The 25635-nt window shown below is 36.8% G+C and overlaps 1 protein-coding gene across 4 annotated transcripts in view; it reads right to left on the reverse strand.

Annotated features, from left to right (window-relative positions):
- The window catches only part of LOC122810216 (kinesin light chain 1-like), a 2247025-nt gene that overhangs the window by 1864036 nt on the left and 357354 nt on the right, over nt 1-25635 (reverse strand). For 3 of the 4 annotated variants that reach the window (XM_044081987.1, XM_044081756.1, XM_044081836.1), the window contains one exon: nt 9020-9140. The exons of the other annotated variant lie outside the window; for it this stretch is intronic. The gene's annotated coding sequence lies outside the window, so the exon portion shown is untranslated. The remainder of the gene's footprint in view (nt 1-9019; nt 9141-25635) is intronic. 4 annotated transcript variants of the gene reach the window in all.

Raw genomic sequence — 25635 nt, forward strand, 5'->3', positions numbered from 1 at the left:
AACACTGATCAGTCACAGCTTGAAGTTATGGGAAAGAGTAGTGGAAGCAAGGTTAAGAAGGGAGGTGATGATTAGTGATCAGCAGTATGGTTTCATGCCAGGAAAGAGCACTACAGATGCGATGTTTGCTCTGAGACTGTTGATGGAGAAGTACAGAGAAGGTCAGAAGGAGTTGCATTGTGCCTTTGTGGACTTAGAGAAAGAATATGACAGGGTGCCTAGAGAATAGTTGTGGTATTGTATGAGGAAGTCGGGAGTGGCAGAGAAGTATGTAAGAGTGGTACAGGATATGTACAAGGGTAGTGTGACAGTGGTGAGATCTGCCGTGGGAGTGACAGATGCATTTAAAATGGAGGTGGAATTACATCAAGGATCAGCTCTGAGCCCTTTCTTATTTGCACTGGTGATCAACAGGTTGACAGACAGGATCAGACAAGAGTCCCCGTGGACTATGATGTTTGCAGATGACATTGTGATATGTAGTGAGAGTAGGGAACAGGTTGTGGAGACCCTGGAGAGGTAGAGATATGCTCTAGAGAGGAGAGGAATGAAGGTCAGCTGGACTAAGATGGCATATATATGTGTGAATGAAAGGGAGGATAGAGGAATGGTGAGGATGCAGGGAGTAAAGTTGGTGAAGGTGGATGAGTTTAAATATTTGGGATCAACAGTTCAGAGTAATGGCGAGTGTGGAAGAGAGGTGAAGAAGAGAGTACAGGCAGGATGGAGTGGGTGGAGAAGAGTATCAGGAGTGATTTGTGACAGACGAGTACCAGTAAGAGTGAAAGGGAAGGTCTACAAAAGGGTAGTGAGACCAGCTATATTACATGGGTTGGAGACAGTGGCATCGACAAAAAGGCAGGAGTCAGTGCTGGATGTGGCAGAGTTAAAGATGTTAAGATTTGCACTGGGTGTGACAAGGGTAGGCAGGATTAGGAATAAGTATATTAGAGGGTCAGCACAGGTTGGACAGTTTGGAGACAAAGCCAGAGAGGTGAGATTGCATTGGTTTGGACATGTGCTGAAGAGGGATGCTGGGTATATTGGGAAAAGGATGCTAAGAATGAAGCTGCAAGGTAATAGGAAAAGAGGAAGGCCTAAGATAAGGTTTATGGATGTGGTTAGAGAGAACATGCAGGTGGTTGGTGTGACAGAGCAAGATGCAGAGGACAGGAAGAAATGGAAACAGATGATTCGCTGTGGTGACCCCTAACTGGGAAAAGCTGAAAGAAGAAGAAGAAGGTGGTACAAAGAAACTATATCAGGTGGCAAGGCAAACACTTCACCAACCTCACAAAACATATAGAGGCCAACGAACCAGGGTCTTTAAAAGTTTATTAGCATTTCTATAAATCCAATAACGCTTTCGTCCATACATTCATAAACGAACTTCCTCAGATAAAGTAAAACAGGCAAACTAACCATTTTATATTGCTTGCCAAAAAAAAATGACATCACCCAATCAGACTCTTAAAGCTACACAGTTTTTATAGCAAATAGTTATATCCTACCCAAAGCTTCTTCATACATATTTATACACTAATAATACCAATTTCTAATTTTACCTTGCCAAGGATTTTAATTTAAGAATACATGCTAAAGTACAATTTTTATTTAAACCGGGGAAAGCAAAGACATTTAATTTCAGTTGCCATAGCAACTCCCTTTCTTCAAGTTTTAATGGCCACAGCCCAACCCTTATATTTTTCTTAACTTGTTCAATAATCAGGTAATGAAAAAAATGACTCCATACCATCTTGACAGAACTAAATCGTTCAGATCTTTGGATGAGTTGTTCATTCTTCATGAAGGTAAGAAGATGGAACAACCTGTGTCAAATTACACTATTTCCAGAAGGTTGTCGAAGGCTATTACCTTTTGTTATAGTCACCATAACAAAACTATTCCAGGCAGGGTGAAGGTCCACTCTACCAGTGGACTTGGCTTCATCTATGGCTTTTTGGAAAGGGTTGGAGTCTATCAGTATTCTAGAAGCAGCAACTTTGTCCTCTGTACTTATTTTTACAGATCAGTACAAGTTTAATTCCTTCTCTAAATCTAGATCAGGCTTTGCTAGGGTTATTCCCAGAGACTCCTGGACCTTCCCCTTCCTCCTCCCAAATGTTGTAAACTAGGGTAATGTACCCACATAGCTAAAGCTACTGCACCAGTGATCAATATGATGAACATATTATAGTCATGTAAGTAAGCTTAATGTAACAGTCTATGTTTGAATGATCACTGCTGCAGTAGCCACTCCCTCCCTTCACCCCTGTTTTATTTTTTAACTATGCCAGGATGTGTGTATATGTATATACATTTTTACTCCTAGCTATGTTCTGTCATGGTTGAGCCTCCCCCTTTCAGTTGACATGAAAGCTCTGAAGAGATTTGCACTCAAACCTGTGTTTTTAGGCAGTTCAGTTTGAGCTACCTAACATTCTGAGTGCGTGGAAGATGCACTGTAGCTTTGAAAGCTTGCTGGCTGTTATATCGTTAGCAGGATATAACCCATACAGCTAAGGCTACTGCAGCAGTGATCATTTGAACATCTGCTGTTATGGAAAGTCTACTTACACAACTGCACTTTTTCTGTATCTTCAAATAAGCAAGTAATCTCTGTGGTATCCCCAAAGTCTCAAAACAACCCACTAAGCAAGTGTTGTGGGTCAAAAAACAAAACAGTGTAAGAAACTTCTCTGTGTGGAAGATTTTCAGTCCAGATATCTCTAGTTAATCACTGTATATTAATCAGATCAGACAACAGTAGTAGAAGCAGCGAACTTAAACTCGTCTTAAGTCAAAATAAAACAAAACAAAAAATAATAATAGAAAACATATAACTGTACAGCATTACTAAGTATTCAAAAGTAATCCAAGCAAGGCAGGCAGTGTGTTTCCAGTAGAAAATCCTTTATTAAGTACACAGACAAGCGATCCAAGTAAAACAAAAATAGAGTAATAATTTCCTCACAAGCTTTCTAAAGATATATATATATATATATATATATATATATATATATATATATATATATATATATAGATATATATATATAGATATATATATATATACACATATATACTTTTTCTCAGGCAATGGAGTGGTTTATTGTGATGTAAAACAAAGTGTTATTGGTACTCATGTTAAATTCACATCCCTTCCCCCATCAGTGTGACATTCGAGCTGGTCCTGCCCTACTTAGTAGCTGTCATAATAATATAACCCTTACGAACTTTAAATAAAATTTATAATGATGTGGTACCTCTTATTTAACCAGATTATTAAGTCTGTGATTTTATCCAAGACAATATACTGTTGTTGTTGTTTCTTTCAGCTTTTCCCGGTTAGGGATCGCCACAGCGGAACTCCGGTCCACTAATGATTGGCAGTAGATTTTTACATGCCGAGTTGCTGGCTCTGACGCACAACCTTCAACGAAGGTACACCCATTCACGCATGTCTCTACACAGAAGACGCTCTAACTGAGAATCGAACAGGACAACGTCTTACTGTGAGGCGACAACGCTACTGCAACATGACCACCGCAGACTACATGGCTGGAAATATATCAGCCTTAGTCCGTTTGGCAATCAAAAAATATATATAAATATATACATATACAATTTGCATGTAAAAATCAATTTTTATTTTCATAACCTACTGTTAACAAAGATCACTTTCGTCCTTCTAGACTTCTTCAGGTCTGTGCACAAGAACCCTAAAAACAATCTATAAAAATATATATAATTGTATAATTAGTAAGTATTGTTATTACACATCATTTTGAATAAAATGGAAAAAAGGACCAGAAAAAGAAAAAAGAAAAATAAGAAAAAATGTATGTATGATGATGGAAACAAAATATACACTTAAATTACAACTGATTTAAAATGGTATTTAAAACCAACTGATAGAATAAAATAAAATAAAAATAAAATTAGTCAAAATAAAATAAAATAAAGTAAAATTAGTCATGTGAACAATGTGGCAATTTTTTAAGTTCCAGTACACTTTTAATTGAACAGTATTAGTTTTGTCCAGGCTTCCTAAAAGAGTTCAGCTTTAATTGCCACATGAGTTCATGTTTCTCCAGAATATTTGGGATGTATCCTTCAAGATCACTCATGTCTATGTGATCCAGGATCTGGAACTTAAAACCCGTGTGTCTTTTATGAAGAGAAAGGTATTTGGCTAGTGCATTATTTTTACATCCAGAGCGGATTTCTGACAGATGACATGACATGCCGACAGGCAGCTAACTGTAACATTCTCCTTGTCTATTCTGGTGAGGGGAACATCAGTGTGCCCGACTATACAGTCACCTATAACTAATGTGTTAGGCATGTTGTTTTGCCTTATGGGCTGTGGTTGAGTGACACACATGATTTTTGGGTTGTGTTTTGGGTGGAGGTTGCTTGCGTTTCTGCTTTGGAGGTCTCTGTTGCTTGGGCAGATTCTTATTGAGAGCCTCCAAGAATGTTTTTGTGTATCTATGTGTGGGTTTTGGTGGTGTAGGTATAGTAGGTCTATGTGATGAGTGTGGTGTGGTATAAGTATTTACCTTCTCCTCTTGACTGAGTTCAATCTTGGGTTGAGAGAGCTTTGCCTCCAGTTTGGCAAGATAAATGCATCTCTCACAGGTTGTAGTGTTGGGTGGTAGGAGGAGAGGGTTGTCCGTGTACATGAGGCAATTGCTACATTGCCCCAAGATGCTCAGATTCATCAGGTAAACAGGAAAAAATACCGGAAGCTGTCCCTTGGACATGCCTGGGTAACCACTATTTTCCTCTAGATAAGTGAGAGATGTAAGCACTAGAGCTGTATTTCTCGAAGCATCTTGAGGAAGATAAGTACAAAACTGTTAACCACTAGGTTGAGTGCTTCAGTGATTTGTAGCTTATATAGTGCTTACAACAGATCTGAACCAGTGCTGAGGATGGAAAAGTAGATTCAAGTGCTAAAATTAAGAAACTGGCTAGTTCTAAGAGAAAAACTGAAGAGCAGACTTTATGGTGTCGGGAATAGTTTAATCCTAGCTAAGCGGAGCTGCGCAAAACCGCTCAAACACGGGTTTTTAAGCAGAAAGATGAAAGGGATAGAAATAGCTCAAAACGGCCAATAAAACTACAGTTTCTGAGCTGAAACCACTCCTGCAGAACAGATAGGCTGTTCCAAAGTTCGCCACTCTCACTGATGAACAGAGAAGCTTTCCTCTATCTTAGAAAGTTGTGGGCAACACAGAAACTTACAAAACAGCCCAGAATTCAGCAAACTCTGAAAACCGGACTTTACTCTATCCTGAAAGGTGGGAAATGAGTAGAGAGAGGGGATTTTTTTTTCAAAGTTAAAGCAAATTCAGCAATAAAAACACTTTTAATACGGAAAATAGGCTCCAAATATTGGAGAGAGAATTCGCCATTCACTGGCTTTGAGTAGACAACACAGATACTATTTAGACAAGACTAAACACATTAGGAAATATGTTGAACTTTTTGATTCTTTTCAGGACAACAAAATGGGTTTAGCAGTTTCTAAGCAAACCATTTATTCTTGGATTTCTAAAGCCATTTTCTTTTGTTATACTTTTCATGGCAAACGGCTTCATACATCTGTTTGTGCTCATTCTACTATGTTGGGTGCATGTTTTGGAGTTTTTTTCAAGGAATTCAATGTTACATCCATTTTGAAAGCAGCTACTTGGTATTCTGTGTATACTTTTACTAAGCAATATAAGTAGAATGGAATTTCTAGGGCCATAGCAAGTTTTGCTAGGTCCATCCTCCATGGGTATTTGGAGGGTTCCTTCTTCCACCTTCCTTCTGTTATAGTAGCTATGGTGCTCTCCTTATTGTAAGGAATACTGCAGCTGTGATTAAGGAAGGACGTGGTACACTTGTGTACGATCTTACCATAACAGGAGATGACCTACTTATCACTGATGCAGTATTCTGTCTCTCCCTCCTTATCCCTGTTGGGTTTTTTTCCTTCTTTTTGGATGTATATGCACCATCATTCTTTTATTCCTCATTAACTGCTCCTGTTTTTCTGGGACAATTCAATTTGGGGGATTCAGTGCTTGTACATCAGTCATGTACCTTATGCCTCAGACGTTGGCACTAATCTTATGTACAGCACTTGGAAGGGCCCAAAGCCTTGTTATGCTGGTCAGACATATAGCTATCCTTGGCAGGATACCCTATTGTAAATAATACTGCAACAGTTATAAGAAAGATATCTACTGTTATAAGTTCTTATACAACTGTTCTTTCTGTATACAATTTCAGGTCTGCGTGATTTCTCTGAACTATAGAATATGGTTCAATGACATCATGTTTCCCAAAACATGGCTATTTTGAAATGTCCACGTTATTTATTCCTGGAACCTGAGGTGGTGGTGCTGTGGTAGCGTTGTTGCCTCATAGCAAGACGTTGTCCCGTTCGAGTCTCAGCTAGAGCGTCTTCTGTGTGGAGGCATACATGAATGGGGCGTGCCTTCATTGAAGGTTGTGCATCAGGGCTGGTAACCCGGTATGTAAAAATCCACTACCAAACATTAGCGGACTGGAGTTCCACTGTGGCGACCCCTAACCGGGAAAAGCCGAAAGACACAAACATTTATTCTTGGAACCACAACTGTCTTCTTAGTGAACATACATTCAGCAGTGCAATTATAGGCATAACTAAAATTCTGGTTCTTTTGCATGCTCCTAGTCTACATTTATATCAGATATGCATTCTACTGTGGATCTTCCATGACATTATTGTTCAACACAAGTACTTCACCAGAGAAATACAGTCTTTCCAGGATGGCTGGTTATACATAAAACATAATATAAGTGGAACACTTTATTGTATAAATTTATATATATATATATATATATATATATATATATATATATGTCCACTTTAAAAGATGTGAACATTTATGCATCACAACTCCCCTGACAATGTACACATACAATAACTGCATGCTTGACATAATTTTATTCTGCAATGAGCCCTGACTAGACCCATGAAATCATTAGAATCTTTCTGAACAAGATCCAAATCAAGCAAATGGGAACTTGATTTAACATTTCAGCTGAAGGACAGTATCCCCCATCATACTGCATTACAGCATCACAGCTGGAATTTCAATGAGTGAAAAGGTCACACAGAAGAGGCACATAGGCAAAAAATATTAAAAAAAAAAAAAAAAAAAAAGTCAAACCAAAGTTTCACTATGCAATACCTTAAATCTTCCCTTTAAAGGCTGGCCATGGGAAATCTGAAAATGACCCTTTAAGGACAGACAGGTATATGCTAAATGCCCACTGACTTTATCTTTATAAGTCTTGATTTAAGGCATTCAGGCCAATAAAGCCAAAGCTCGTGTTTCGCATTTGTTATTGGCTTGTCATTACAATGTAAGTGGATATATTTGCCATTTTCTGAAAATACCCATATTTTAAAAAGTGCTGGTTTTCAGAGACAGGTTGTGGGACATGGTGGTATCAGACAGAGTGTGAAATACAGGGCGAATGATACTACCTAACCTTCCCATGTTTAAATAATTGTTCAGGAGTCCCAGAAAACAAAAAACAATTGTCCATAAACTGTCTTCCTTTAGATTATATTTGTTGCATAAGTTCATGTTTATAGGTTTGTGTTGGAAGTGTATAGAATCACACATGACATACCATACAAACATTAGTACCTGTATACAATATACTGGCAATCAAGATTAACAAAAACAGAAAGAAAACAATTACAAAAGTTATGAACAATATGTACAGTCTTACTTAAATGAGTCATAATTTTGCAACATTTGAAATGAAAGCAAAAAGAACTGTGTACAGTGTAGAATTAACCAATGCAATGCAGCATGTGTGTGTGTGCCCGCGCGCAGGTACATGCACAGGTCTATGTGTATATATGGTTCTACCTGACTTCGTCGACAGCTGAGAAGACCGACATCGAAAATGAGCCCAGAAGATCGAAGAAGAAGACCGGCCTTGAATCGGGGTTGCAGAACATCGACAATGCAGAAGACCGACCGACGGATGACAACACCAAGCGAGGATGCCGACATGGGGAAAGGCTGTGTGAGTATGCAGGTAAGTGTGGAGATTGACGGTCTGTGGGGATAGGGGTGGGTTAAGTGAGTTAGGGTTAGGCGATAGGGGGTTAAGTGAGTTAGGGTTAGGGGGTTAAGTGAGTTAGGGTTAGGGGCGGGTAGGTAGGACCTTAGGGTTAGGGTAAGGTTTAGTGTGGGCTTGTAAGGATTTTGGTGTGCTTGTGTTGTGTGTGTGGTTTGTGGAATGGGGATGTGTTTTGTTTTGTATGGGGTTTCGTGTTTGTGTACCGTCGGTTATTTCGTTGTCGGTTATGTGTGGTTTCGTGTTTATGGACTGTCGAATATGTGGTGTCGGTGATGTGGTTGTCGGTGTTGTGTGGTTTCGATTATGTCAGGTAGAACCGTATATATATATATATATATATATATATATATATATATATATATATATATATATATATATATATAGTATGTATATATGTATATAGTATATATATATATGTATATAGTATTAATTAATCAATTAATTGTTCATCTCACCAACATGAGACAGGTGAAAAGTAGACTGGAGCATATCATTAATGCCAACGTAAGTATATGCCCTCTTTAGACAAACATCTTCTGTAATAGGTTCATAGGTTCATGTGTTTTATAACCTCTTTGTTCCACTCAGGTGATGTGGCCATTTATAGTTTTGATTTTAAATGAGTTTATAAGCAGTGATATATAAATGCACAGACAGACACACACACACACACACACACACACACACACACACACACACACACACACACACACACACACACTGTTAGAGGAAGAGAAACGTTTAAAGTTGTACTTATTGCTTTAATACAATAGGTTTATGAAGATATCTGGGGAAATGAAAAGGTGCTTTGTGACTAGCTTGTGAGTGCGTATGGTGAGAGGTATATGCTAGACACTATACAAAAGGTATACAATACCTGAGTATATAGTATTTCATTTAAAGGGCATCTTGTTCTCCACTCTTTTTTTACTAAATTCTTTGAATCTACTCTTTCTTTCTCTTTATTTCATATTCAAGGTGGAGTCAGAATCAAATGCCTAAGAAGAAAAAAAATGGGAAAAGTAAGGATTCAACATGCAGTGGTGTTTGTTGTGCTAAAATAACATCAATAACAAAATGCTTCACATTAAAAGAACACAATGCTTCACATTAATGGTTTCCCTTTGCCATAGCAGTTTGGCCTTCGATTTTCAATAGTAAGTGCAAGATTGCTAATGTTATTTTGAAACAAGAGTGACTGTGACTTAGAGAAAAGACATATAACTGGAGAAAGTTTCTTATAGCAGACCTGCTGCTCTTTATTTACTGAAATCATAAAGCAGGATAGTCTGTAAATGTCTTCTCTCCTGGATTAGGTCAGTGTGAAACTATAGCTGTCTTTGCTTGGGTACTAAGGAGGAACCAGTATACACATATCCTGCTGGATAACTAGAAGTAAGGCATTGAAAAGCCTTGTCTTTTCTTTCACACGCTTTTGCTTTTAAAGTGAAAATTCAGGTACTCTGAACCATAGTATGAGTAATTTTCTGAGTAGTTTATGTACAGAGACTAAATAAATACAAGTACTAAGCACATGATACTAGTTGTATCTTCCATGGACTAGTTTGCTTTTGTATTCCAAAAGCAAATCATGCAGTGAGTTTGTCTGAAGACTTTAGAATGTAATTACCTCACTTATATTTGAAGAACATATTGCTATCAGTAGTAAAGTAAATGTGTAACAATTTCACAAACTACTGCATTTATTTAAGCTAATTGCTTTATGATTATGTTGTGATTATATTTTGTGTCTACATAAAAGCTAAATTGCTTTATGACTGCATAATAGCTCTCTCTATATATATAACAACCTTTATAATCCAAGATTAGATATCATGTAGTTTACCACATAAATATATTGTTTAACCCTTTTATATCTAGTCTTAGTGAAAATTCACACTTCCTGACATGTGAAGAGTTCTTGCCTCAAGAGCATTTGAATGAGCCAAAAATCTGAGAATGTAGTTTGGCAACCTATCTGTAGACAAATATAAATATCTCAAAAATAATAAAGTTACAAAAAAGTTAAAACACAAAAGTTACTCAGCACACCCTCCTTTTCACAATGTATGTCAGCCACACTTAATAGAATTTTATATTGAACAAGTAATTAGATAATATAATTATGCAAACAAGTATAACTATTTTTGTAATTATAGCAGATAGACACTGACCATCAAATGTGACTTTTGCTCTTGTAGATGTGATTTACATTTAACTGTCAAGCAGTTTTGTAGACGTCACTCCATTCTGAGCTATTTGCATAATTATAAATGGTATGTATATTTGCATATTTACTGGACAAATAAATGTATATATTTGCAAAGGAGTGCTACTTACACACCAGCTATCAGTTCAATGTTTTTCAGCACTGCGTACGCTCTCATTTGACACTGTATAGTATCATGTAAAGATGAACATATCCTATATATTCACTTTTTCTCATAGCGTGTACCCCCATTGATCTGAGGAGCTGTTAATGGCATGGAGCAGGCATGTGAAATGCTAAATTCCAATTACTCCAATTGTGAGAGAGTAAGCTAGGTTCTCTTGTGAAAAGTTAGAAAATAATTGACATTCGTCTTAAGGCTGTAGTCATTGTCTGAATCCTTCAAAACATTCAAGCTTTGCAGTTTTTTTTAATTTTATTTTACAGATGTACACAGAAAGTCAAAAGAAAGGCAACACCATATCATTGTCCACACTTTACAATTACCTGCATATACATTTTTGAGTGATGAATTTAATATACTTGAGTGAGCTTCTCAATTTAAGTTCCTAGGATTTAGAATTTCTGTATATGCCAAGGCATGCAAAAAGGAACTCCCCTTCTGAAGTCCTTACATACATTAAAAGGTCACAGCTTTAATTCCTATAACCAGTAGATAACAGGGTGAACGTTGCTAGTCTCGGATAATAAGTTAAACCTTTTTATGATTGTTCTTTGTAAAAATTCAGTATTTAAATGTTTTGTTTCTCAGACCCAAAGCATATCTGCAAGTCTAACTCTTGACATAAACAAGGTGGTGAAACAATAGATAAGTCTGAAGCAGAAAATGGTAAAACTAAATAAAAGATAGTGGATAAATAGAATAACTACTTAATTTATAAAATCTTCGCATAACCTGGAACGAGTAGCACCCCTTTACCTTATATTACTAAATTCGAACAATTTAAACTAGGTATGGCCTGACAAATTGTTGTAAGCTAACATGTCTAACTACACCAAGATATTTCATTTTGTAAGAAAAACACAGTAACTGCCACTGACGTACTTATTCAAGTAATAGGGTATGGAGACACGAAGGCTGTTTCATAGATTTTCATCTCTCACATTTTTTACTAAAAATCTCAATATCGTCCACAAACTTGGCTACCACTTTTATTCTAGCAGGTGATGTTAGACCTAATCCTGACCCAGCACTCCACAGGAAACATATACCCATGTAGGTAATTTTAAACATGTAACCGCTGCCTCCCTTAGTCTTTGGAATAAATGGTCCTCCTTAGAAACTTGGCTAGCTGAGAATAACAGGAAAATTATAAATATCTCAGAATCTTGGTTAAAATATGACCTATGCCAGTGATGTTGTGTTTAATTAACCTCCCTGCTCCTGGAATGATAGGATTCTAGCATACTACTATCAGTGTAAAAGGATAAATGCCCTAAAGCCACCACTAATTAGAGAAAACTTCTTCTACTTGTTTTACAGCTCAAAAATGGATTCCTATCCTAGTCACTCTAGGAAATAGTGCTAAACTACCTGTTCCACACCAATTGTCAATAAGCTGAATGTCTGAACACAGACAGAACATCTAACAATATTATCTATGAAGAAATGTAATTCTCCTAGGTGATCTAATTAGATGTGCTCTCTAGGTAGCAGCAATCATACCCAGACAGCAAACACACCAATGACACCAAACCATTCAGCAGGAAAATTACCCTATGAAATATGTTTATCAGACATATCCTCAAGATCTGCCTTGCTCTAAATGTACTACCCAGCATACTTAGTGACCATGCTGCATTAATAACAATGTGGTCATTCAGACCTACTAAGCACCCACCTATGATATCCCCAAAAGGTACACAACAATCTGTAGAGAAAAACTAACTTACATGATCTAGAATATATTGACTATAATATCATATACTCTGAACAAAGTGCAATACTTTTACTTTTCAGCTTCTATATTGAACTCCTGTTAACAGTATACTTTTCCCACTAAAAATGTGTATGAGAGTTATAGTTGACAAATGCCCTTGGTTATGCCCCTCCATCAAAGAACCATGAAACAGGGGAAATGCATGGGAACAACAACAGGGAGTAATGCATGGAAATCTTGGAAAAGTGACCAGACAGATATAATGAAGTACAAAACATCTTTCAGAATCACCAGTAGCTCCATTAAAACCACATATATTTGCTATAATTTCCCCTTTTTTATTTTACATCAATACATTGTAAAGAAGTACAAACTCTCCTTTAAAAAACAAAATACCCATATAAGTAAGCTATTCTTTCAGTACTCCCCAAGTTCTTAAAACTAACCCAGTCTATAATAAATAAACTGCTGCATTCTTGTGGATATAAATCAGCAGTTATTTGTTTTTTTCAGTGGTGGATTATGTTTCATCAGTTTCCATCTTGGAGTCCTTCTAATTCCTTCAGGGCAGTTTTCTTATCTGTTTGAGTCCTGTAGCCCCCTGCCTGTGTGATCAGTCTTTACAGCAGCACAGGGTGCTCTCCAACTTAGGACAGCCCATTGTACATACTACCACCTGTACTACACCAAACGAAGAGTCCTAATCAGAACCCATATGAAGACATCCACCCAAATAACCTTCTTTTCAAAACTATGCATGATGTCATAAACACTGCTCACTCGCCCTGCATCAATCATTTTTTTTGTTGTTGGCCATATGGCTACTTGACATCAAGCTCCACTGCTTATCTACAATAATTTTCGCTTTTATGTAGTTAACTTGTATAAAGGTTTGACTCTACACCCATCTAGAAATTCTGTAAGATGAAACTAGATTTCATTGGGTAGTTCTATATATCATGCTAGTGTTTTTGGTCACTGTTAAATTCAGTTCTTTATATCAGAAAGTGTGCAATGGTGATTGCTTTCCAATTTGTTTTATATTTATTTATTGACAATTGATTACCAGGAACGTAAGAGTGGGTAGGAACCCATTTTCTTCTTCTTCTGTTTTTTTTTGTTTTGTTTTTATTAATTTAACATATTTTATATTATATATATATATATATATGTATATGTATATATATATATATATATATATATATATATATATATATATATATATATATATATATATATATATATATGTATATTTATATATATATATATTTATATATATATATATATATATATATATATATATATATATATATATATACATATATATATATATATATATATATATACACACACACATATACACACACACACACACACACACACACACACACACACACACACACACATACATACATATACCTACACATACAAAGAATGGGAGAAATTCAATATTACATATAATGTATGGTATCTGTGAAGACTGGTCGAGAAGGGTGAAGGCTGCCAGCCTAGCTAAATATAATTTGATACATAATTCTGGCATTTATAAATATAAATGTAAAATATAGGCTATTTTCTTAAATTAAAGAAAATACTGTAAAATGTTTTACTTCAGGATTGTAGCAACATTGTCATCTGCTGTAAGGAAAATTAAGTCAAGCATTTCAAATCTTTCTTTTGAAGTTAAAAGTATTTCATATATATCCTTTGATCTCTAGAGCTCGGAGTCATTCTGTCTGGACTAGCACATTCTTCCTATTGTTTTAACTTAAGGAATAATTACTAGAGTGTACATGTGAAATGTCTCTTATTGTTGTAGCTTCCTGAGCAGGTGGTGGCTTGCTAAATAATGTAGCCTATTGGCCTGGGAACCCCAGGCTAAGTGTCAAAAATTATGTAATCTGGGAGGACCCAGCAGAAATGTTTGTTAGTGATTTTAAAAACTATTGCTCAGAGAGAGACTGTAAGTGTTTTTGTCTGACTATCCAACCCAGCACTGCCTTATGCTCTATGCAAGTAAGTTACTTTAGAAGTATGTTTTCTCTTAGCAATAGCTAGGAATTAGAAAAGATTAGACTAAGCATTTTTCTGCTATGTCAGAACTGTGCTACTGAATTATTTTAAGTTTCTGTGTGATCTCTGAACTCTTGAATAGCACTGTGGTTTAGTAGTATTGTCTTGTGTTTTTAGTATTCATTGTTAAATATTTTTAAACCCTTTTTGTGGCTGGTTTATATAGAGATAATTTAAGCTCTAGAGTACATTGCATGCTTATAAGTGATCTACACTAAGCCCCTTCCAATAAGTCTTGATTGCTTAGTTACACTACTATTGGATAATAATATTGCACAGTAATAATTGGATACCCCTCTAAGGGCCTTTGGGTAGCTGATAATTATTAGCTGGTGGTGGCAGGAATTACTAACGTATAGTCTGGGTATAGGGGAACAGCTGGAGAATCTGTGTCAGCCTTTCCCAGAAGTGTCTGTGAAGTTGTATAAATGCTTATAAATGCTTATCTCAAAGTGTGTGTGTGTGTGTCAGCTACTTGGGCAGGGACATGAAGCACTGGCTGGACAGACAGAGTACTGGAGGTTAGCTTGCCAGCTAGGCTGTGATCTGGACCCTATAGTTGTGCCAGTGGAGAGTCTTATTTGGGGACATGGAGAGCAAGGGAGCAACCAGCCCCAGACTGACTGTGATCTCTGTGTGCTCTTAAGGGAAATTGCACTTTACTGTGTGTATTTGTTATCCTTTCTCCTATATGAGATGCCCTCTCTTGTGTTAGTGGTAAGGACTGAGGCTCCTTGATTGCTGGGCCAGGGCACGGGCTTCACAGTATCAAAAACACATTAAACCATCAGAGCAATCTAATGCTATTAACAAATCAGTTTTATTGGTATTTCAGTAACAACGTATCAAGAATATTCCAGCAAGTAGGTGTCTTAATATTATTTACAGACTTTATTCTAATTCCTTCTTATTCCATTTTATATAAAATTGCTCATAAATTTAAAAATTCTTTAAACATTGGAACTTAATTTGTTTTCCAGTTTTTTTGTAATAATTTTTCTGGCTACTGCAAGAAGACTCCAAAACATTTTTTGTTGTTTATTTTTTACATTACAATGGAACTGGAACATTCATTAGTATTACTGATCCAAACAAAATATGATTATCTGACCACAGCTCTCTTCCCAATAAATGCTTAACTTCTCACAATCCATAAACATGTGTCCAATCAGCTTTCATTTCCTTACTACATCTGTAACAAATCAAAGCTGCTTTACTAAATGTGGAAATTTTAGAAGGGGTAACAAATACTCTATGTACATATTTCCACATAAAGACGTTTCAGTACAAACTTGATAAGGAGCCCATTTTCAGTGGAGGCCCAGGGAGAAAACCTGGAAAGTATTATAAAACATTTTAAGAATAATAATTTTACAGTATTTAAAAATAATACAAAAAACAAATACAGTTTAAATAAATATACCAAATCAGACATAATATGAAAACATTAGTTAAGAGTAGATGCAAGTTATATGTCAATGACTGAATAGTTAGAGAAGTTTTAACTAGTTTATAGAGATATTAAAGGCAAGTTAGGATAATATAAACAGGAATTGCAATATGAAGTGAGGGAAAAGCAGGCTTATGTCATATCTAGATAGAAAGCCAAGGGAGAGAAAGTAATAGACGTAAGAAATGATTGAACGATATAGAATAGGGAGATATAAGGTATTTGTTCACATTTAGTGATATAATTAGTCCTGGTGTTGAGAACCAAACTATAGAAAGTAACAACCACTCGAATACAGCGAAACATGGGTCCTGAATACTCCACTAAGAACGGCCAAAACACACCAGCGGATAAGCTGTGAAATGCTTTAATTTTTATATTAAGTGTACAACAATAAAATCCACTTTTCGTCAAGATAGTATCCCAACTTCTTCAGAAAGCAATTGTCTTTCAGAATAGTTTTGAAGGATGAGGGGGAGGGTATTGACTTGATGAAGAGGTATAAGGAGTTCCAGGCTTTAGCATCATGGTACAAGTACATACAATGCCTAGCAGATTTGATAGGTTTCTGGACAGACAGGAGTTTTTGGTCATTGGATCATAATGACAGACTAGGAGCATAATTGTGTTAAATGTTTAGTGCCAGACAAGCAGACAGATTCTGGACAATTTTATAGGTGGTAAGAAGCTGTGTATATATCAGTTGATAGGGTAATTCTAACCAAGTCAGGCTTTTTAGTGCTGTACAGTGGTGGGTTCTGAAAGGGGTATTTGCGGCATATTTAGCACCTTTGTTATAGGATTGTTGACATTTTAATTTTTGTGAAGCCTGGAGGTTAGTGAGGATGAGTACACCATAAAGAAGAGTGGGGAGGAGATAAGTAGGGGCAAGTGTCGGTGAGAATATTTTTGGTTCTATAAAACATCACTAGTTTTGGATGAGTTATTAGCAACTTTGTATATGCAGGTCAAATTTAAGATCATCCACTATCATGCCTAATAATTTGTTATGAGAAGTGACTTTAATGGCTGTACTGTTAAGATAGAGGACTTTAAATTTTGCTTGTTTATTGTATACAGGTACTACTGTTTGTATGGTATGTCATGTGTGATTCTATACACTTCCAACACAAACCTATAAACATGAACTTATGCAACAAATATAATCTAAAGGAAGACAGTTTATGGACAATTGTTTTTTGTTTTCTGGGACTCCTGAACAATTATTTAAACATGGGAAGGTTAGGTAGTATCATTCGCCCTGTATTTCACACTCTGTCTGATACCACCATGTCCCACAACCTGTCTCTGAAAACCAGCACTTTTTAAAATATGGGTATTTTCAGAAAATGGCAAAAATATCCACTTACGTTGTAATGACAAGCCAATAACAAATGCGAAACACAAGCTTTGGCTTTATTGGCCTGAATGCCTTAAATCAAGACTTATAAAGATAAAGTCAGTGGGCATTTAGCATATACCTGCTTGCTTGTTTATGAGAGAGGGATTTGGGGAAAACAGTAGTAGCTTGCTTTTTTAGGGTTAAGCATGAGTTGTGAGTTACAAAACCATTTTTCACTGGCAGTTAAAACTTCTTGAGTAATTTTTTGGAGATGTGCCATTTTATCAGATGTGCAAGTTAGTGTGGAGTCATCTGTGTATTGTATTAGGGAGGCCTGTTATGTGCCTGTGTGGAGGGTGTTGGCGAGAATGTTGAAAAGAAGTGGGGACTAAGGATAGCGCCATGTGGTACACCAGTAGTGGACTGGGAGGTATGGAAAAAGAACTGCCATTTTACTGACTGATACTTAATGGACAAGTACCTTTTGAACCATAGAAGAGTGGGCTGAGAGAGACCTAATGAGGACATTTGAAGTAGAAGTTTACTGTGACAAACTGTGTTTAAGGCTTTAGACAAGTCTAGAAATAGGGAGGAGACTAGTTTTCATTACTCTAGCTTTATTTACAGTATCTATGTAGGTCAGCAGTACAGTGCTAGTACTATGGGAAGGACAGAAGCCATGTTATGTGGGAGACAGGAGTTTTTCCTGCAGGAGATAGTTTAACAATTGTTTTTTAATACATTTTTCAAATATTTTGGAGAAGGGGTTATAAGAATGTTAAAGATCTAAAGATAATAATGTTTGCTGAATTTCTTCCTTTGTGCAGAGGGAGAATGTGTGACTTTTTTTTCCACAGAGAGGGAACGTGGGATTGCTGGATTGACCCGTTTATAAGGATCGAGACAAGGTAAGCAATGTTATCAGATGCTATTTTAAGGTTCATTTGGAAGGTCATCAGCTGAAGTAGAGCGTGGTTTGAGCTTGTTTAAAAGTAGTTTTATATAGGATGTAGGCACAGGTTTGAATTTGAAAGTGGATGTGGCGATACATGGATACTGCGTAGGTTTAGGATTAGATGCTGGGCAATCCTGGGTTAAAGATTCTATACTATCTATGAAATAAGAGTTAAATTATATTGTGGTTTTGAGTAATGTTGTTGATAGAGAGGTTAGGGTTGACTTTATAACTAGGATGCAAGATTTTTAATGGCTGTTCGGAATTTTTTAGGGGTGAGTTTACTATTATTCTGAAACTTATTATAGTATAGTTTTTTATCTTTATTAATTTGCTTTTTAATACGATTGCAAAATATTTTGAAGTTTTCAAGATATTGTGATGTTTTATATTATTGCCCTTCTTTCCATGCTTTTTCTGTACCCTGCATTAGCATTCTACTCTCTTTGGATAGCCAAATTGTGTTATTTGTTTTAGTCTCTTCCTTCTTGGAAGTGCAAGGCTGTTTGGGATATTCAGGAAAGTTGTATTGAATTAATTGACAATATCATCACAGTGGAGGATGTTTAGGAAGTTAAAGTTAATAGATGACAGGTTAGTAATAAACATTTCTAGGTTAAACTTGGAAAGGTTGCGCATTGTTTTATAAACATGCTGTTTAAGTTGATGTTTGAGATGTCCGGTTGTATAGATTGGTTTCCCAGACATTGTACCTGAGATGGAGTATTTGCTAGGGTCAGATATCAGGATCCAGTCTAATAGGGAATTTAATGTCTTGCTACAATGTGTGGGGTTATTAATTAGTTGTGTGAACCAAATACGTTCATGCTAGATGTAGGGGAGTTAGAGCTTATGTCGAACCAACTGACATTCATCAAAGGGTCAAAATATAACAGACAATAATAAGTTTATATCATATAGAAAGTGATTATCAGAGAGGTACAGAAATCCATTAGCCAGGAAGGCTAAGTTATTGGCGTGCATGTGTAATCTATTGGTCAAGAGAATGGACAGTGTCCATCTTAGTAAGTGGTCCTTAGAGTGTAAGGAAAACTCTGTTGGAGGGGATGCTAGAAACTCATTTCCAGCAGAGGCAGGCATGCATTTGACAAGATGAAGTTAATACACAACAAGGTTCTTCAAGTGAAATTTGCTTACATTATACAAAGACAAAATTCTGAGTGAAAATATTTGCAAGTTGGTCCTTGTGGGAGAGCTCCAGTAGTACCTGTATCAATATAGCGACCCCAGGCTATTGTACAAAGACAAAATTCTGAGTGAAAATGTTTGGGAGTTGGCCCTTGTGGCAGAGCTTCAGCACTATCTGGGTCAATGTAGTGACCCAAGCTCTGTCCTGTGAGGATGTTTGTAAATGAGTTCTAAGTTTGTATTTGTGAGTCTTTTGCAAGCCAGGTTTGTCAATCTGTTACTATATGTACTGTAAAAAGTTTTTGCTGATGATTGTTCTCGAATGACCAACTTCCAGAAAATAAATGTAGAAACTGCTGCTTGAAAACACTGGAGATTCATTCCTGCTTGCAGCAAAACACTGGAGATTTGAGTTTTATTGCTGTTTGATGTCTAAGTAAAAGAGCCAAAGCTTTTATCTCTACATGTGGAAGTGCACAGCTTTAGGTGAGGTATACATAATTCTTGGGTAAAACTACGATTAAATCTTTACACATGGAAATTACTACACACCATTTTTAACATCACACTAGTAGTTGTGTGTGCAGTTTATTGCGCCTTATTTCTGCATATCAGAGAGAAAAAAAAGAAAATGTATGCTTTTTTGCTCTCTGGTTATTGCTTTGTTAGAAATCATATGAAAAGGGGATTTTCCATAGCTTTTTCAAATGAGAAGGCTACATTTTTTCATTAATTTATAGTAGCTTATACACAGAAATAACTTTTCTGCATTTAAGTGTCTGCAAATGAACAAAACACATTTCAAAGCTGCTTACAGTCAAGATCAGTCTGATGCCACATAGGCATGGTGGGTGAATAGGCTAGAACACATGCATCTTGCTACAGGTGCTGATGACTTAATGAACAAATTGTTTTCCTATACAGTATATATATATATATTTTTTTAGGTAGCCTCAGTCAAACATAGGCTAAGAACACAATGCTAGCGTATTTTCTTCTGTTTTCTGAAGTTATGTCTGGGTCATTATGATTTGATTCACACATGAAAAGATGTGGCCCGTTTCCTTGTCCTTATTTTCCCACAGAACCATAATAATTCCATACCACCTTCAGATTAAAAGATGTGTCTAAATAAGACTTTATACTTTATTCTTCCTCTGCTAATATTGAACTCCCTGGTCCAGGCTGTGGTTCTTGTTAGTCCTACTTATGCCAAAAAGTATAAAATACTTGCCATTCTTTGCAGATCAGAACTATAAATGGTGATACCTTACCATAACCTGTGATGGTCTAGGGTGAAAACCTGCTACAAGGAATCAAAATGTGCTTGTTACTGGCTGCAAGCAACTATTTGATGTCTGGAAGTTTTATAGGCTTAATTTGCTTTACTGGGTTAGGTGCAGAGTGGAAAATGTAGCCCTGTAGAGCAGAATTCATCAGCAAAAAAGTATGTGCTTCAGAAACGTTTGGGAACCCTTTGTACTAACTGATTTTAGTCATATCTCTTTTGGTCATAGAACTGAGCTGAACGTAAGCCTGTAAGCTTAGTTTACTGAAAGAAGTGATATCAACCAGCAATTTATTTAATAAAAGAATCTCAGCAAGACACCTAGATGTACTGAATGCAGTTTTCATGAGAAAAAATGGTTTGTCAAGGGCAACATTCATTTACAAATTTACATTTGGCTCGTGCTAAGATGTTTGTTTGGTCAATCAAAAAGTTACTTTTTTGAGCTTTTCTAGGACTACTCAGAACTGTAGGACTGAGGTCTAAAAAGTAATATTTTACACTAGTGAATACAGATAAAGAGGGAAGTAAGAAGAATTGAAATTAAATTTGAAAGTAGATTTTTGTTACTGAAACAGTTTTCCACTCTGACCTTTACTATAATTTAGCAAGCTATGAAAAATTCATGGACAACAGAAAGACAGCTACAAAAGATGGGTATGTAGCAATCTGTGGCCATCATAACCTCAGAGTTTGTCAGGACAGTTATGTGCAGTACTACATAGGTAAACTGGGACTTTAAAATAACTATACAAGACCTTTCTATGTTAGGTTTGTATAGGGCTTTGCATGGTAACCTTGTAACCTTGCAACCTATGCTAAGAGGATAAAGATATTTGTGGAGAAGTTCAAGTGGCAAGGAGTGTAGACTATAGAGTTATCACATACAGACCATGCAATTACAACAAGTAGACATGGAGACATATTAGATGTTGCCTGTTCAAACTACACAGATATAATTCTACATACATCAGTATCACCTTTAGTATTCAGCAACCAATACTGTATAAAATTGCTGTTGCTTAATACAAAAAGGTTGAAGTGCATAGATAACCATTCTGCATAAATAGATGATCACATTTAGCTGGAATAAACTACTTACCTCAAATCACATAGTTAAAATGGATTTGGTATCCAGTTTAAACATGTGAAGACTTAGGGTGTGCTAAACTGTCCAGTCTAAGTTTTTGCATCTTACAGATGTACATATTCCTAAACATATAGTTTTGTAAGGAATATGTGGTAAAATATAAAATCTGTAAGTATAAATATAAACCTGGGAATTCATTACAGTTCCTAGCATAAGCCACATGCTAGAAATGCACTTTTAGCATGATATACCCATTTGTGATTCAGAAACATGCCAGCCATAATGAGATAAGACTTCATTAGCAGCTAATTTGCATGTTTTCTGAATTGCAGTTACTACCTAAAATGCAGATCATGGCTGATCTGAACAGTGATATTTAACCTGCTGTTTGTGTAGAAAGTGGTTTCCCTATCAGGTCACTTTCTCACACATATGTACACAAATGGGAACACACACACACCCAAATACCTACAAAACATAGTCCCTGTACATGTTACTACCCCCATAATACTTTATTGCCATTACCGCACATATATGCTAGGGTTTGGTTGTCTAACATGAAGTCTCCCCATAGCTGTGCTTCAATTTATCCCTGGAATTCAATGGTCTCTCCTGGTTACAGTCTGGCTATTGGCTAGGCTTGTAATGGTCTGCAGACTGATTGCCTAGTATTTACTTATAAGCCTATGATTCCATTCTAATACTCCTCAATTCTGCCGTTTGTAATAATGTAATTATTAAAATAGAATGAGTTGGCCAGGGCTCAGCATACTTCAATGGAGGTATCTGTACTTAGGCTGATTTTGGCTTTGTTAGAATGTGATGTGAGACTAAGGTGAATCAGTAAATGCATCTCCATGTTTTAAAATACTCATGATACCGAATGTTTGGTCTTCTTTCTCTTCCTGTTACTGAGAGCAACTGAGAAATAAAAGACCAACAATCAATTATTTTGCTATCTCCTCTGAAATTCAAGCACTAATAAACAATATCATGTGGCAGGCAATGCTCTTTTAAGTACCTTCTTGCATAATGCCATTGTCTATCAATCAGCTGAGCCTTTAATAATATAAATCAGGAACCCCCGACAGTAATACCTTGCATCAGAGGTTCATAGTTATATTCTAGGATAATGACCACAAGGGTCTTTATAAGCCTAGTTGTGCAATCCAACCCAGATGTGTCCCTATGTAACATTAAGAGAGGGTATGCTAAATAAGAAGTTTCTAGAGGTTATGTGTGGAGGGTGATGTTAGTTTACTCTCTGCCTCTGTTTAGACATATCAAATTACTCTACATATAAAGAAGCCTTCATAATTAGTGATTCTATAATCAAGGATACAAAAATCCTATTTCCTAGAGTTAATAGGTTCCTGGCCACAGCATTCTGGTTAAGTGGTTGCAGTCTATATTACACAAAATAAGAACCCCTATAGAATAAACTTCAGATGTATGAAATATAATCATATGGTAAATGCGGTACATATTTCTGACACTGAAATAATCTCTCTGGACAAATAAGGATTTTAACAGATAATATCTTGACCTTAATGAAAAAAGTGGTTCCTAATTCACATGGCTGACATTTTTCATGAGTTTCTCTGTTCTTTCCCAAGCTCAGGAAATGTCTGTCTGTTCAATAGTTATTTGAAACACAAGACTTACACTACAGAGTGTTCTACTATTTCCTTGTGAGTGAATATGGAAGGTAGGACTAAGTTTTTCACATGAGATGGGTTCCACCTTAATCATGATTGAGAATACATTTTTATCTTGTAAAACATTTTTGGGGTAAATCTCCCTTCCCATTTGCTGGCGATAAAGGAATATAAGAGGCAAACTAAAATTTTACTGTACAATGCTAAAAATCTCAACAAGGCTCTGGAGCTATTCTCACAATGGAAATACTGATGTTGGCATAGGCAACATAAGACAATAACTGGGGGTGCAATGACAATGTAGCAGTATGAGTTATGCAAATGCCAGCTCAAAGAAATGTGTTTTAAATGAAGGCTTAAAGCGAATCAGAGGTGGGGATGCACTCCAACAGCCAGGTAGTAGATTCTAATCATGTGATCCTTGATAAACAAAGTAATGAATCCTAGAGGATTCAAGTCATGCCACTGAAATCATTAACAACCTCTTGGAGACAGAATCCAGAGATTAGGGTGGCCAATAGCAGCTCAATGTCCTAGACGTGTTGGGGGAGGCTAACCTAACCTAAACAGAACCTTAATGGCAATACACTGCTTGATTTGAAGCCATTACAGTTGTGAAAGACTGGTGTAATATGTTGGTATTTGAAAACCCCCTGTGAGTAGCTATGCAGCACAAATGCACAAGCTACGAACAATCCATTTCTGAATCTGGAAGCTATGATGTCAGGGAATTTTGTCAGCCTAATTGTGAGGAAACAAGGACATACATCAGAACAGGGAGATTAGGTGCAATAATGTTATTGATAAAGGTGATGTGTCTTAGCTGAAAATTAGAAGATTTGATATTTATTTCTTGCAATCACTGCAAAATAGTACAACTCTGACATGAACTAAAGTCGTCTCAACAATGAGTAACATTGGGAAATAAAACTGGCACTGATGAGTCCCTTAAGGAAGTTGTGTTATGCTGATTATTGACTCCGGAGTAAATACATTCCAAGTACTCTGATAGATGGTTAAGAGCAAACATAGAATTATGAAGGCAATGAGCTGTTACAGCAATACCTTATTAATATAGCAGTGATAATGCAGACATCTCGAATGTATGAAGTCTCCAAGAAGAAGCATATGTACACTGAATGGTGAATGGCCTAGGATGGAGCTCTGTGAGCCCATACTGAAGGTGATAGCAGACAGAGAAATTAACACCAATGACCACATTCTGTGGGTGTCCATACAGGAAGAACCTTATCAGGCCTCCACAGTAATACTCTAGCCAATCCAACAAGATAAAATGATCCACTGTATTAACTGCCACCTAGCCCTGAGCAGCATCCTACCATCACCCAGAATGATACCACAGTACAAGCAGAAAATGATTGATTTCAACAATTGGCTAAGTTTTTGGTGTCATTCTAAGGGGATCCAGTATCTGTCTGCCTGGTATGACATGACTGACAGACCTCAATGCTTTGCCAGAGATGGCTTGCATCTGTCACCCCTGGGCTTCCAGATACTGGCCAAGGCTCTTGCCACCCCTACAGTGCCTTGAAAGGTGGTGTTCCAAAGACCAAATTAGCACCATAATAGCTACAAACAAATGCAATCTGGGGGTCATGTTGCTCAATGCTAGAATTCTAAATCTCAAAATGCACTCACGTGAAGCACTCCTTAAAATGGAGAACATTGACATTTGTGCTGTAACAGAGACCTGGTTCAAGACAGCAGAAAGCACCCCTACATTACCAATCTATAACTCATTCTACACCTTTCGGCCCCAGAACGTGGACCAAAGCTACAAAGGTGGTGGTGGTTCCATATTCATAAAGGATGCGCACACCTCCAAACTGGTAGCCCAACATAACGCATCAGAGATACTTCAGGTGCAGCTAGCATCGGGTAAGATAGTGATTCAGGTCGTAGCCTGCTATAGGTCCCCAACCATGTCACAAGACTCACACTTCACGTTCCTAAGCAACCTGGAGAATATTAGGGTCCATCCTAACACTCTCATACTAGGCGACTTCAACTACCCCTCCATTAACTGGGAAAACTACTCATGTACCAATACACTTGCCCAACGTTTCCTGGAGTTCATCAATTCCAATGCTCTGGACCAGCTCATTCTTACCCTTACTAGAGGTAGCAGCATCCTTGACCTGGTCGTTACTAACATGAGAAAACATTGCTCTACACCAACAGTCAGCTCCTCCCTGGTTAGATCCGACCACAAACTAATCACCTTGGAAATCCACATCTCCCCCCCTGCAAAGGTAACCACTATGAAAAACTTCTCCAAAGCTAACTTTGGGCTCCTAAAAACAGAGGTGGCTAACTTCACAGCACCCATGCAACTGGAGAATAGCTGCATGACCGCC

The sequence above is a fragment of the Protopterus annectens genome, chromosome 1.part0, assembly GCF_019279795.1.
Source record: "Protopterus annectens isolate FY-2018-M chromosome 1.part0, PAN1.0, whole genome shotgun sequence".
NCBI lineage: Eukaryota > Metazoa > Chordata > Ceratodontiformes > Protopteridae > Protopterus > Protopterus annectens.